Source organism: Triticum urartu, chromosome 3A, assembly GCF_056163025.1.
Source record: "Triticum urartu cultivar PI428250 chromosome 3A, HENAU_Tu73, whole genome shotgun sequence".
Classification (NCBI taxonomy): domain Eukaryota; kingdom Viridiplantae; phylum Streptophyta; class Magnoliopsida; order Poales; family Poaceae; genus Triticum; species Triticum urartu.
In genome coordinates this window covers 720,190,477-720,205,416 of record NC_141875.1, presented here as the reverse complement: position 1 = coordinate 720,205,416, position 14,940 = coordinate 720,190,477, and the positions used below count along the sequence as shown (strand labels likewise).

The 14,940-nt window shown below is 43.4% G+C and overlaps 1 long non-coding RNA gene across 2 annotated transcripts; it reads left to right on the top strand.

Annotated features, from left to right (window-relative positions):
* The first annotated feature begins 10,975 nt into the window (after positions 1-10,975).
* Positions 10,976-14,298, top strand: LOC147982114 (uncharacterized). Of its 2 annotated transcripts, none has more exons than XR_015599113.1 (4): positions 10,976-11,667; positions 11,850-12,395; positions 13,054-13,184; positions 13,991-14,298. It is a non-coding gene; the product is annotated as an uncharacterized LOC147982114 (long non-coding RNA). The 2 variants fall into 2 exon arrangements; XR_015599112.1 differs by having other exon boundaries at positions 10,983-11,667; positions 11,980-12,395.
* The last annotated feature ends 642 nt before the right edge of the window (positions 14,299-14,940 follow it).

Below are 14,940 nucleotides of genomic sequence, written 5' to 3'. Positions count from 1 at the left end.
ACCTGAAAATTTGAAACAGCCTGCTGAATGAAGGAAATTTCTAGCAAAAAGGCCAAGAAACAAATGGGGCAGAGACTTCAACAGTCCATCCATATATAACATCAGGTTTTATTTCTTATGATTTCAGAGCATTGACCAGGAGGCAGGAGGACCATGTTTTTTGGATGGTTGGATAGGGCATCATTCTCTTTGCCAGGTTTCCCCCAGACTTTGTAACTGAACCTTCAGCCAAAATATTACAGTATACGCAGTCTTTACAAGAGGCGAAGATAGACAGAGTTTTAGACGTTTTTCTTCGATAGGAGACCTTGACTATATGGCAGAACCCGGAAGCAATTACGCAGCCAGGTGAGCCTGTTAAGTGAACCTGATAGGTCAGGTGCTTTTAACAAAATCGGGAGAACTCTCTTTTTTGAAATAAAGAAGGGTTCCCCCTTCCGATTTCCAACAGCGAGCTACATAGGTTCAGTACTACTAATCTAAAAGGACCAACATCACCATAAAACTACTGCCAGCAGGGGAAATAAAAGGAGGTGCACTCCAGACATATCCAGGAAATGTCACCAGACATCCGAACAAAAACGAAACCAAACTGGCTTAAACAGCCCACGACATCTCAGTCTGGCCACTTACAGGAACAGCAAAATATAAACCCAACCACACGCCCAGCTTGCAGGAACAGAAATACTGCAGAAGACTACTATAGGGTCACTCCTAACAGCAAAAGCCAAAGTCTTCAGAGCTTCAGGGAGACGCCCAGCTCGGGGCTGTCAGGTCCTTGAATCATTCTTTGATTACGACTCAGCTGGATTTTCGTTACAAGTTGATTTCACTTGAGGATCAAACTGTTTTGTTGGTTGGTGGTCGGAATACGAATTTTGGCAAGGGATTAGCACTAAGCCTTCTTGCATGTCTGATTTATATGATAACCTGTTTCCTTCTTATACGGGTAAAAAGATAGAATGTTCGTTATGATTGGAGTCTATGGATGAGACGAAATAATTGGTACTAATTCCAAGGGATTAGACCTTCAGAGTACAGATCCTACCAATGAATAGTAGCTTTTTTTTCCTCTGTCACATCTTAAACACATGGGCAAAACTTCAGAAAGGCGCACGACGAACGCTGATGCAACAGGGGGGCTGCAAAATGGCTAAGATGACACATGAATTTATGGGTGGCGACACGGCTAGGACACGAAGAGACTGGCAACGTAATCTCGTACGGCATGATCAGCAGCAGTTTTCCGATGGAGAGGTACAAGAACAGACGACGTAGAGAGGGGGGGGGACTGCTAACCTCAGTCAGGTATCCTCCTCGTCTAGTTGCATTTTCTCTCGTCTGTTTACCTCCTCCCATTCTTTCATATTTCTGAACTAAACCTGTTTTCGCTAATCTCTTCAACCTAGCCGTGGGATATTTTTTCTGTTTTCTCATGTTAAGGTCTTACAAGCATCTACGGCCGGACTCCCTATCTCATTGGGCAGATGGACCGGTCAATGACCGGTCACTTTTCCCCGACCCAATCAGACTCCTCAAACAGCACGACCGGCACCGCTCATATTCAGCCCATATATGAGCACTAGTAGAAAAAGGGCCATTTGTCCCGGTTCATAAGGCCCATTTGTCCCGGTTGGGGTACCGGGACTAAAGGGTCGGTACTAAAGCCCTACACCTTTAGTCCCGGTTCTTATACCAACCGGGACAGATGGCGCTCCACGTGGCCGCTGCGGCTTGCCCTGGCAAGGGGGCCTTTTGTCCCGGTTGGTAGCAGCAACCGGGACCAATAGGCGTCCACGCGTCAGCATTTTAGAGGCTGGAGTTTTTTTTTGAAAGGGGGGAGGGGGGGTTAGGGGGTTTTGAGGGGTTAATTTAGGTGTTTCATATATTGTGTTAGCTAGCTAATTAAAAGTAATTATCAACCCAACAAATTAAATTAGAGTGATGGGATACATATGATAATTCAAATACACGATACTCAAGATGTCCATAACCGGGGATACGGCTAACCATGGTTAGATTGTACACTCTGCAGAGGTTTGCGCACTTTTCCCCACAAGACTCGATCTCCTCTGTTGGATTTCTCGCACTACATGGTGTTTGAGAAAGGAATGACCGAGACACAGTCTTTCAGAAGCATTAACTCTAACCCCGGGTAGACAGTACCAACCTACATCCCCTACATCTGGTAGCCTACCACTGGAAGAGGTCATGCAACATACTCAACTATGCTAGAGCCCATAATAGCTTGTGGCTGCACACGGAAGTTTCTAGCATGAAAAATCTCACGATCCCTTTAAGCCTGGGTGGCGGACCATAGGATGATCACACGGGTACTCCGGGATATCCTAGGACAACACTGGTTTCTCCAGGTGCCCAAAACAAACAATCCACCCAGATGTATATTAAAGTTGTCACCTTAAGTTGAACCATTAAATAAACATCTCACATCTGTCATGGATTCACTCACCCAAACCACGTCTACGAGCATAGCATGTCAAAATAGCATAACATAGAAGTAACTCCCAAGGGTTTGATATAAAAAGGACAATAGGTTCTACCTCATCAACTACTTCCCATTACCCACAAGTTAATCACATCCTAATCATGCAGTGTTTGAGGATTGAAACTAATGCATAAAAATTGGATAATGAAGGGGTATGATCAATGTGTTACTTGCCTTGCTAACGATCCGCAAAACCTAGAGACTCGTAATAGCACTCTTCGCACTCCGGGAACACTATCATAAACAAACAATAGCATACATAAGCACTCAAGAAAAGATGCACAGATAGATGCGCCTGAACAACTCGGTGCTCATCCTAAACCGGCGACGAAAATACGACTCGGGGTATGTGGGATTCTCCGCAAAATAATGCCTGATCAATCTGTTGTGGGCATCGATCCTATCCCTCCAAATTTTTTGCCAACCCATAACCGAACCACCGTGCTTCGGTTTTTTATTAATATGCATAGCTAGGATCATTGCAAGATCATCCTCCTCTTCCATATCAAATTTTTCTTCGAAAGAATCATACGACGAACTCATCTACAATGTTGAATACTATGCTATAAATAAAAAACTACAATCAACATGCACGAAATTCATGGCTTTTGAGCAATACATACCTTCTAAGCGTTTTGTCGAACACCTTGCGGGCGTTGAGCGGCAGCGAGCGCGTGGGCGCTGTTCGTCGGCGGACCAGCATGCGCACGGGGCGGCGGGCCTAGAGGGGGCCGGAGAAAGCGCGCGCGGGGCGGGGATAGGCCGGGGAAGCGCCGGAACGGTCGCCGGGTGGCACAGTCGGCGGCGGCGGCGCGGCTGGAGGGGGGGTGGGAGGTGCGAGCGAGCGCGCGAGAGTCCAGCGCGCGGGAGTGGGCGCAGCAAATAAGCGGCGCGCGATTGCGTTTCGGCCTGCGCGCTGGACTACGTATGCCGCGCGCGCGGTTTTCGCGCGCCCGCTAGAGCAGCTATTCCGGTTGCGCGTGCGCAAAAAGGGGGGATTTTGCGGCGCAGCGCTAGTTTGGCGCGCTTGTTGGAGATGCTCTGACGCGGCAGCACGACGTCCGAGGCTGTGGTGTCCTGTGCGCGGCCACGACATGTCGGCTCTATTGTGCAGATTGTGTCTTTGAATTCGCAATCTGAGCACGACTACATGTCTGTGGCGCGGCGAGGACATGTCAGTTTTTGTTTGTTTGTTTGTTTAGGTTTTGGTTTTTTTAACACATTACAGACGCAAACGCTCATATACACGCGCATATACTCACCTCTATGAACGCACATACGCACACCCTATCCATATGAGCACCTTCGAAAGACTGAGCCGGCATATCATCTTGAAATTTACGAAGTCGCCATAGGCATCTCGTCGTCGACGGAAACGTCTCCTCCCACTGAATGCGCATCGTTGGAAATCCTGAAATAAATCCAGGAATAAATGCGAGCTTCAGGACTTGAACCCTGGTGGGCTGGGATACCACGGTCCCTCTAACCATCCAATCACAGGTTGGTTCGCGGTTTTGTTTTTTTTTTCTATTATTTCTTCCTCCGTGTCGAAATATCATAACTTTTTTTAGATTCGCATAGTTTTAAAAAGAATCAATTACACTGGTGGTGCTACAACTTGGCATAAATGGTCACTTTGGTGCTAGAAATTATGGTGTACATTGGAGTGGTGCAAAAACTTGACATTAACGTACAAATACGGTGTTTATCTTGTTTATGTATGGAGTAGGTGCTGACTAGGCGCATGGAGCCCACTCTCAGCCACTCGACCAAAGAGATGGAGCATGTGACCTGATTTTTTCAAAAACACCCTCGATGTTGACTGGGAAGATTTTGTCATCACCTCTATGAGAAGTGGGTCCCGCATGTCACCTGAGACAGAAAACTGAATAACAGATGTGGCCGGTGGGGATCGAACACACAACATCATCAAGGCAAACGAGCACACAAACCACTGCACCCATTAAGTTTTCTTCGGCCAGTACAGGAAAAAATGTAATATGTATTTTTAATCACAGCGCGGGCGGATGTTAAATGGGCTGCAGATCTTGCGGCTTCTTCTGCACCTGTTAGTTTTTATGTTTTTCCTGTAGAAAGTATCAAAATTATAAGTGTTTTGAAAAATCTAAATTATAATCTCAGTAATAAACATAACAAACAAATATTTGTGTTTATAAATATTGTACATGCAAACAGAATAAATTATTTTATAAATTTGTTCACATATTATTTAAAAAATATGAATTATAACAGTATTTACATAATTAGGAATTAGAAAAAGTTAAATTACAATTCATAAAATTATTTTAGGTATACAGCATTTCAATAATTATATGCACGTTTGTATAGTTCAATGTTTTGATAAGTAAAAGTAATCATAATTTATAATTTAAACTGGTCATATGAATATTCATTTTCTATAATTTAAATATAATCCGTGACTGTATAATATTTATGTATTCATTAAATATTTTAATTTTATTAAATGTCCGTATTAACTAAATATTTTTTATATCATGCACAGATGTATATTTAAATGCTGTTATATTTACTAATAATCATTTTCATGTATAATATTTGTATCACACAAATATTTGAACATATTTCTATTAATTATGTTTTACAAATAGATTTTAAAAAGGAACAGGTGTACAATGGGCCGCACTATCTGCAGCCCATAAAAGCTCCTCATGCTTCCAGTTTAGTACATATAGCTTTCTTATCCGAATTAAACAATATATATCTTGTTGGCGTACTGGTTATCCGTGTTGTGGCTTGTTGTCGGACATGGCTTCGAGTCCAGGAGGACTCAGTTTTGATTTAATTTTCACTCTTGTCTGACAGGTGGGACCCGCTCCTCATAGTGGTGAAAAAATGCCACTCTCTCACGTCAACAGGGGCTTTTTGTGAAAATATATATTTTGAGGATGTTTTTGAAAAAAATCAGGTCACATGCCCCATCTCTCTGGTCGAGTGGCTGACAGCGGGCTCCATACGCCTAGTCAGCATATACTCCGTACATAAACGAGATAAGCACCGTATTTGCACGTTAATGCCAAGTTTTTGCACCACTTCAATATACACCACAATTTTTAGCACCAAAGTGACCGTTTACGCCAAGTTATAGCACCACCAGTTTAATTTCTTTTAAAAAATGTCTTATATTTTGATATAGAGGGAATACTTTTGATGCTCTTTGTTCTGCTATGAAGGGGAAGGAGACGTACCAACTGCCTACAGAGCAATACCGAGCAACAAGAGCAATCAGAAAGCCCATATTGGCCCAATTAACCATATATGGCAGAATTTGTCACGGGAGTAGCTGCCCTAGAGACATCCATCCAGGAGTCAGATTGGACGGCCAGAAAATGTTCATCCGCCAGATTCGATGGCCAAAAACCTTGATAGCCTGAGAGGGCGGGAAAAGTGCTCGGTTATAATGTCTTTAAATGACATATTCGAAGTTTTCACAGAAAAAAACAAATATGTAGGCTTTGAACCGAGCTCCAATGTATTTTAATAACAAAAGTAATAATTAGATAATAATGAACTATTTTAACTGAATACTTCATGTCTTAGTTAGATGGCTAATTGTTTTCACACAAACATACTCTTTTTATAAAAAAATCCTGATGTGGAGTCATGAATATAGTAATGTTTTATAAATTACACAAGTGAGAAGACTTTTCCTAATTTGTGACATGTATATATATGTCAATTATTTTCTGACTCATGTCACTGATTTGTTAATTTGTTTCAGATTAAACACTAGATAAAATAGTGGTGGTGAAGGAAAGGAGTAGTGGAGAAAAAATATTATAAAAAAGACTCGTGCCATTTCTGTTTTGCCTGTGTAAGCTAGAGTTCGAGTGAAGAATAAGGTAACGGCTGAGGCAAAGAACCGAGTTGAAAATCTACCCCTTATCTAACAATTTCAATGATCTCCTCACGGCAGGCAAGATGGAGGTGGTTGTGGATGCCACAAAAGATTTAAGGTATATACAATGTGCAAGACCATGTACCGGCCCCGGCGTCCACCCACCTCGGTGGCGGTCGCTCCGGCCCCATCGACCACCCCATGGCCACCCCTCCTCCTGCGGCGGCTGGCTACTCGCGCGCTCGAATCCAGCCCCTCGTCGGGCAGCTCTGCCGGCTCCCCACCCGCCTCCTACAGGCAGATCCTTTGCAGGCCCACGACCCCCGCATCCCCCGTCGCCTCGTCGCCTGCTGCCTCCTCGTCGCCGTCGTCTGCACGTCCCCGTGTCCGCTCCGAGATCTGCCGGCCTCCGCCCGAGGACCATCCGCGGGATGGCTGGCAGGTGGCCAGGAGCCGGAAGCGGCCACGCCAGGCGCTGGCACGTCTCCAACGTATCTATAATTTTTGATTGCCCCATGCTATATTATCTACTGTTTTGGACATTACTGGGCTTTATTATCCACCTTTATATTATTTTTGGGACTAACCTATTAATCGGAGGCCCAGCCCAGAATTGCTGTCTTTTACCTGTTATAGGGTTTTGAAGAAAAGGAATATCAAACGGAGTCCAAACGGAATGAAACCTTCGGGAACGTGATTTTCTCAACAAACAAGACCCGGGAGACTTAGACCCTACGTCAAGAAAGAAAAGAGGAGGCCACGAGGTAGGGGGCGCGCCTACCCCCCCCCCCCCCCCCCCCAGGCGCGCCCTCCACCCTCGTGGGCCCCCTGTTGCTCCACCGACATACTCCTTCCTCCTATATATACCTACGTACCCCCAAACGATCAGATACGGAGCCAAAAACCTAATTCCACCGCCGCAACTTTCTGTATCCACGAGATCCCATCTTGGGGCCTGTTTTGGAGCTTCGCCGGAGGGGGCATCAATCACGGAGGGCTTCTACATCAACACCATAGCCCCTCCGATGAAGTGTGAGTAGTTTACCTCAGACCTACGGGTCCATAGTTAGTAGCTAGATGGCTTCTTCCACTACAAGAAATATGTCAACTTATGACCTTCTATCAGTGACCCTCGAAGAATTGGTCATAAATTTATGACCATTTTAGACCAATTGGTCAAAAGCTGTTCAGGGGGCTCCAAACCCTAAATCATTGCGACCATTTTGGTCAGAAAGGTCGTAATTTCCTTACACGAAATGGTCACAAAGCAAACAGTGCTAGTCCGCTGCCTTATTTATAGTTGTTAATGACCAATATAGATGGTCATAGCCTTGTAGATTGTGGTGGGTTGTGATGACTAGGCGCCATCTCATCAGTTTTGCCTATGTGTCATGTCCATGTGGCAGTTTTTGCCCTAGGTTGTGAAGCAACCTATATTTCTATCATTCCCAAAATTCCCAAAAAAATCTCATAAATTCTTTGGGGCATATCTTCATCAAATATGTAAAAATCCTTCCTTTCCTAGTTCAAAACTAATTCAACAATATTCATTTTCCTATTCTGTTCACAACAACACTTTATGAAGGAAGTGCTATTTATATATTCTTGATTGCCCTCGGAATTTTTGGGCACTCTTTCCTATCCAAATTATTACCGCATGACAAAATTCAGCTCCATTTGCCTAGCAAATCTTCCTCGGCAAATTTCCAAAGTTTTTGTCCACCTAGAAGCATTGTGAAGGAAGTACCTTTTTTATATCTCTAAATGACATGAAATTTATACAGTTCCTTCATGTGCCCAAATTATCACCCTCCTCCAAATTGCAGCTCAGTCAAATCATTTATGTGAGCCCAGGTTCAATTTATATTTTATGGCCAAATTGGCACATTGCAAAGCAAGTGTTATATAGACCCCTCCTATTACCCTCAAACTTTTCGGGCACTCTTCCATACCCAAATCATTGCCACATGCTAATATGCAGCTCAATTTTCCTAGTAAATCTTTCTCGGGAAATTTCCAAAGTTTCTACCTCGAGAGAAGCTTTGTGAAGTAAGTACTAGCTAGGCTTACCCAAATGATCTGAAAATTTACCAGCGCATGACCATACCTAAGTAACTTACCTACACCAATTTTGAGCTCATTTCATTCATCCAATCTCTCTCACTAGTTTTCCCAAGTTTCTGTCCATAGAAGAGCATTGTGAAGGAAGTACTACTTTGGCATGTCCAAATGGTATCAATTTTCTACAATGCTTTCCTATGTCCAAATAACCATCCTCCACAAAATTTCAGCTCACTCCATTCATTATTTTGAGCCCAGCTTCAACATTCATATTTTTGTCCAGCGTGGTACTTTGCAAAGCAAGTACCACCTAGGATCCTCCTTTTGAGCTAAAAATTTGTGAAGACATTCTTCTTAGTAGATGATCATCGTCATCCAAAACTCACGCCCATTGGCCATGTGCATTTCCCGTACCGCTAATCAAACACTTGGCTGCTAATTCATGTTTGAGCATCGATCGGTCTCCTCGTGAGAATCTTATGTTGTAATTTTCTTTCTAGCACCAACCTGGGGAGTGCCCAACCCACTAGACATGCCTAGGCCGCCCAGAACACATGGCAACATTACGGTCACCCGGTGACCACGCGACGGGCATGCGAGTTTACGCGCTCTAGAGTTGGGGCCCTCGGTCACCGCCCAAACCTCGACGTATCGCCACCAAACCATGTATTTATGATTAAATAGGTCCTTATGTACCTATAAATGATTTTTGGAAAAAATAAATAGCAAACTATGAGGCAGCTGCAGTTCAAATTTGACCCGCTTCCAACTGAATCGGCGGAAATTTGTCTTTTTCACGAGAGGTGGATCAAAAACTTTTACACCCAACCATTTTGTCAATTGTGCATTAAATATGGCCTAGTATTTTATAAAAATGATTTAGTCCAATTTTGCAACAATTATTTGGTAGTTCCTTCACAAAAAAACCTCCTTTCGGGCACTCGAAAAATGGAAAATGGTTTTTTCATCCAACGAAAATGAAAACTTCCTTAGAAAACATTGTTTTCCATTCCAATATGCACTCTTGTGCACAATATGAGATCATTTGAACAAACTATGCCATGAATGTGGCCATAAGATTGATCATTTGGCTTGAAAGCCATGAATCTTCACGCATGATAGCTCATTTCTGAGAACACTTTTTTAAAATAATTACCGTATTACAAGTTTATTATTTTTCCTGGAAACTTGGTCACATATAATTACACAATGCGAAGGTTTTCCAATTTTTTGATTTTTTTTGAATTTTTTATGCCCGTTTCAAAATATAGTCAAAACGGCGGGCTTGACCATTCCTAGCTAGTGGTTGAATCTTGGAATTTTTTTGGTGTTTCTATGATTAAATAGATACTTATTTACCTATAAATGATTTTTGGAAAAAATAAAGAGCAAACTATGAGGCAACTGCAGTTCAAATTTGACCCGTTTCCAACTGAATCGACGGCAATTTGTCTTTTTCACCAGAGGTGGATCAAAACCTTTTTCACCCAAACATTTTGTCAATTGTGCATTATATATGGCCTATTATTTTATAAAATTGATTTGGTCCATTTTTGCAACAATTATTTGGTAGTTCCTTCACAAAAAACCTCCTTTTGGGCACTCGGAAAATGAAAAATGAAATTTCCATGCAAAGAAAATGAAAACTTCCTTAGGAAACATTGTTTGGATTTCCAAGATGTACCCTTGTGCACAATATGAGATCATTTGAACAAACTATGCCATGAATGTGGCCATAAGATTGATCATTTGGCTTGAAAGCCATGAATTTTCATGCATGATAGCTCATTTCTAAGAACACTTTTTCAAAATAATTACCGTATTACAAGTTTATTATTTTTCCTGGAAACTTGGTCACATATAATGACACAATGCAAAGGTTTTCCAATTTTTTGATTTTTTTTGAATTTTTTATGCCCGTTTCAAAATGCGGTCAAAACGGCGGGCTTGACCGTTCCTAGCTAGTGGTTGAATCTTGGAATTTTTTTGGTGTTTCTATGATTAAATAGATACTTATTTACCTAGAAATGATTTTTGGAAAACATAAAGAGCAAACTATGAGGCAGGTTTAGTTCAAATTTGACCTGCTTCCTACTGAATCGACGAAAATTTGTCTTTTTTACCAGAGGTGGATCAAAACTTTCGACACCCAACCATTTGGTCAATTGTATATTAAATATGGACTAGTATTTTATAAAATTGATGTAATCCAATTTTGTAACAAATATTTGGTAGGTTCTTCACAAAAAAATGATTTAAAATATCTAGAAAGATCAGAAATGCATACAAATTGGTCCTTATCCATAAAATGTGGTCTAAGTCTAGTGAAAATTTGTGTTGTGCCCTTTTGCAAAATATTTTTGATAGCTGCTTCACAAAATCCCTCTATTTTTAATACTTGAAGACTATTTTAAAACACTGATTTTTCGAACCAATGAGAACTCTTCCCACGGATCGATGACATGGTGCCCATCCATCCACCCATCCATCTCTCCACCCCACATCCATCCATCCATCTATCTACAGAAAAAATAAAAGAAAAAGATCCCCACCCGCAGCCCAAACCCTAGCTCAGATCCCCCATCGCACCCCTCCTCCCTCGTCCCCATCTCCTCGCCGCCGCCACTCCTCCCTGTCCCCTGCACCACTCCTCGTCGCCAACCTCGGCGCCGCCACCTCCTCCCCGTCCCCTGCACCACTTCCTGATCCCTCCTCCGGCCCCATCCCCGGCCATCCCCACTTCCACCACCCCTCCGTCCCAGTCGCTGCTCTCTCTCGGTTCAGTGAGATGGGATCCACTCCCGCAGTCGCCGCTCCACCCACACCGTCGATGACCCATGCCGCTGCCGCACACCACCACGCCCTCCCCTCACCTTGGCCCCAAGTCGGGCAGTGCGAGGTAGCGCTTCCAGACCGCGACGGCCGCAGCCTTGCCCACTCCGATCTGGATCCATGGTGTTCTCCTTCCTCCCTCTGGATCGATGGCTGCAGCCTCGCCAATGGATCCAGCACGTGTCGGCGACGAGGGCTGCCAGATCCGCGACCTGGGAGGCTCCTCCTATAGGATACGGGAGCAGCGCGCCACACCCTGCAATCGTCGGTCTGGGACGAGTGCAGCGGCTCGAGGACGCCGTTCGAGTCCGTGTGGGAGGCTGTCGACCGCTTCCGCGGCAGCGCCGCCTGGAGCTCCCACCTCGTCAACCGCATCTTCGCGCACCACAAGGTCAGTCCGACCTCCTCCTCCTCCCGTCTCCCTTCTCGTCGCGACTCGTCTTGGCCTGATTTACATTCTTGCTGGAGAAACGGTGCCATTTCCTATTCCGCGGAGTACTTTTTGTTCTTGCATAGTACTACATGGCCGTACCCCTGTACTACTTTGGGTCACATAGTTCTTCATTCAATTAGGAGAAGAGCGGAGTGGTTCTTGTCCGTGATTCGGAGGCAAATGTGGCCAGTAAAATCAGCCAGCACTGATGTTTCTCTTCGTTCTCTCGATTAATTTTGTTCTTGCCACATTTTCCGCCTGCAGAAACAGAACCAGACTGTGTGTGGGGGGACTGAAGATGAACAACACGTCAATCTAGCGGAGCAGACCACGCAGATAGAGAAGGAGCTCGGCGCCAAAGAAAGAGAGACGCTCGGTGTGCTCAAGCAACTCGAGTCCGCCAAGAAGATCATCACAGATTTAAAGCTCAAGATTCATAAGAAAACAGCTGAAGATACATTGCACCCTAAAGAAGAGAAGCAGCAGCAACAGCAAGAGTGCAACTGCTCTCTCACTAAAGTGTCCACAGCAGAACCTGAAGTGAAGAAACAGCAAGAGGGCACGCCATGGAGAAGAGGACGCGATGGAGGGGATGACGCCATGCACGTGAGGACGCCATGGAGGACACAGCTCCACCACCACCGTGACGCCATCTCCAAGCCCCCTCCCGATACATCTCCTGCGAGGTATGACCTCATCACGAGCCCATGGAAGTGAAACTTGATTGTGCAGTCATCAGTTGCTATCATTGATTATGTGATTGACTGATTCTATAATAAGCCTTCTTGTCGTAGTCTTGCGGTTGATGTTGATAATTCAAAGGCCAATTTCTGCTTACGCTGCCACTTGCTTATGTTGTTGGCCTGATCAGTCACTTAGTCATATCTGAATATTTGGCTACTGCAAATGGAGTAGTCTAACCATGAAATGGTTGCTGCTGTAGTACTCCAACCAGCCTGAAGCTATATGAAGTCTAACCAACAACTGTAGTGCTCCAGCCTGAAGCTATAAGATTTTGTTTCCTTGGCAAAAAATTCAGTTTACAGATTTTTGCAAATTCTGTATTTTGTAGTACTATTTTGGTTCCAGTAGTTTTTCAGTAGCTTGTTAACTTGCTGATGCTTTCTTAATTATGTGCAGCTGCTCCACTGAAAATTCTTAGTCTATCTTATGCTTAGTGTTAATTCTTTGCAGCTACTCCACTGAACTACAGTACTGATAAACTTGCACAGGCTCTGCGTTTTGCTTATTCTGTTTTTATAAATCCAGTTTATAGTGCTTACCTCTTTGTCACATTGGGTTTGGCAGCAGTTGCTAATCTCTAGCATTTACCTCTTGTTGCAGACTAGGAAATGAAAGATCGCTCGACAAATGGCCGCTTCTAGTCGGTTGGGTCTGATCTTATACCCGCACACGAGAGCTACTGGAGCAGCAGCAGATTAGCAAGGACCCAAGCTGGACTCCCAAGTTCTTCGGTGAGCTGGCTCCATCTCCTACCCCTAGCTCCCTCTTTTATGCTCCTATAGCATGTTTTGTTGGACTCATGCTCTGCTCCTGCACCAGCAGCTTGATTGGTTCTATATACACTAGCAGTAGTACCTCATGTACCTTAGGGTTTTGTTATTCTCCTGCGGGAAAAGCTTGTGTACATAGCTGTCTCCGGCTTGTATGGGTGCTCTCCCATGTTTTGATGCTCAGTTAGCTCGATGAGCTTCGTATGCTAGTAGTGACTGAATGCTGAAATTGTTTGTGATAGCTGTGCGGGCAGTTGTGGTGGGCAAGCTTTGTCTTGAGCACAAGAGGAAATAGTTACATTTAGTTATTTTGTTGTTTGCTCTCTTGACATTCTGTAAAAGGAAGTGTTGAAGGCAAGTTTTTGAGTCGTGTCTCTCATCTGTAATGGATCTATTGCATATGAATTCTTGTCTGGGTGGTATAAGTTTGCAATGCATTCAATGGTATTAACTAGGTTTTGTGTAGACTTGTCCATACACAGAATGTAGTGTCAGATGTTTTTGTTTCTCTTGACCATCTTGTTGATGTTATCTTCATCACTATAATGTACTTTCTGGTTAACTAAGCTTCATCTCATGTTTTTGTTTCCAGAGATTGTTGTATTATTTATGTTCTTTTTACTCCCAGAATTATTGTGCGCTCATACTGCCATCACATTGCCTGTTTTTCTTGCTGCATACATGTATCTCAAGCATTGTACTTCTGTGTTTGCTTAGGCGGATTCACTTGATTATGTTTCTAACTTTTCATAATTTATTATTTGTAGATGCTGGCCTTTATTCTTCAAAAATTGGGTGTACAGGAGCTACAGCAAGAAGAATCCTGAAGAAAAACCACACCCAGAATGCCATTTCGCTCACTGGAGCTAGTTATGTGTATATTTAGTTGCATTTTATAGCTAAATACAAGATTTGTACTAGGTACTTTGCTTGGCTGTTGTAATGTACTATCTTAGTTTTGGTACTTTGTTTGGCCGTTGTAATGTACTATCTCAGTTTTGGGTGTACATGATTGTAATGTACTGCTTGGTTGTTGTATGAAATATTATGCCTTATTGGCCCTTTTTGAATCAAATTTTCTAATTGCAAAAATATAGAACTGGCCTGTGGTAATTGGTTCCCATATGACTAGTGGGACCTACTTTAAAATGGAAAAGAAACAAAAGAAAACTGACAAATGGGCTGGAAAAAGGTTGAGGCCCCAAAAAATGTGGACTGTAGAAGAAAAAATAAAAGTCTGTTCGGCTTGGCCCATGTAGCTAACCAAACTTGAAAGAAAAAACAATAAATGGGCTGAATTAATGGGCTAGGCCCATGTAGAAAACCGAATTGGACCGGGCTGGTTCTGGTGCCACATCAGCTTGCCACGCTGGATGCCTACGTGGCCTGGGGAGGTTGCTAGTGACCAAAACGCCACAGTAGATGTATTTTGGTCATAAACATCTACGACCATTCCAGAAGAAAGGTCGCTATAGTCGGTTTACGACGGCCAGCTTTTGACCTTATGTTTTTGGTCACAAAAAGGTCACAAATGGAAATTTGTGACCATTCAGTGACCAATAGTGGTGGTCACAAGTTGACATATTTCTTGTAGTGTTCTCTCTTTTTGGATCTCAATACAATGTTCTTCCCCTCTCTTGTGGAGATCTATTCGATGTAATCTTCTTTTTGCGGTGTGTTTGTTGAGACCGATGAATTGTGGGTTTATGATCAAGTC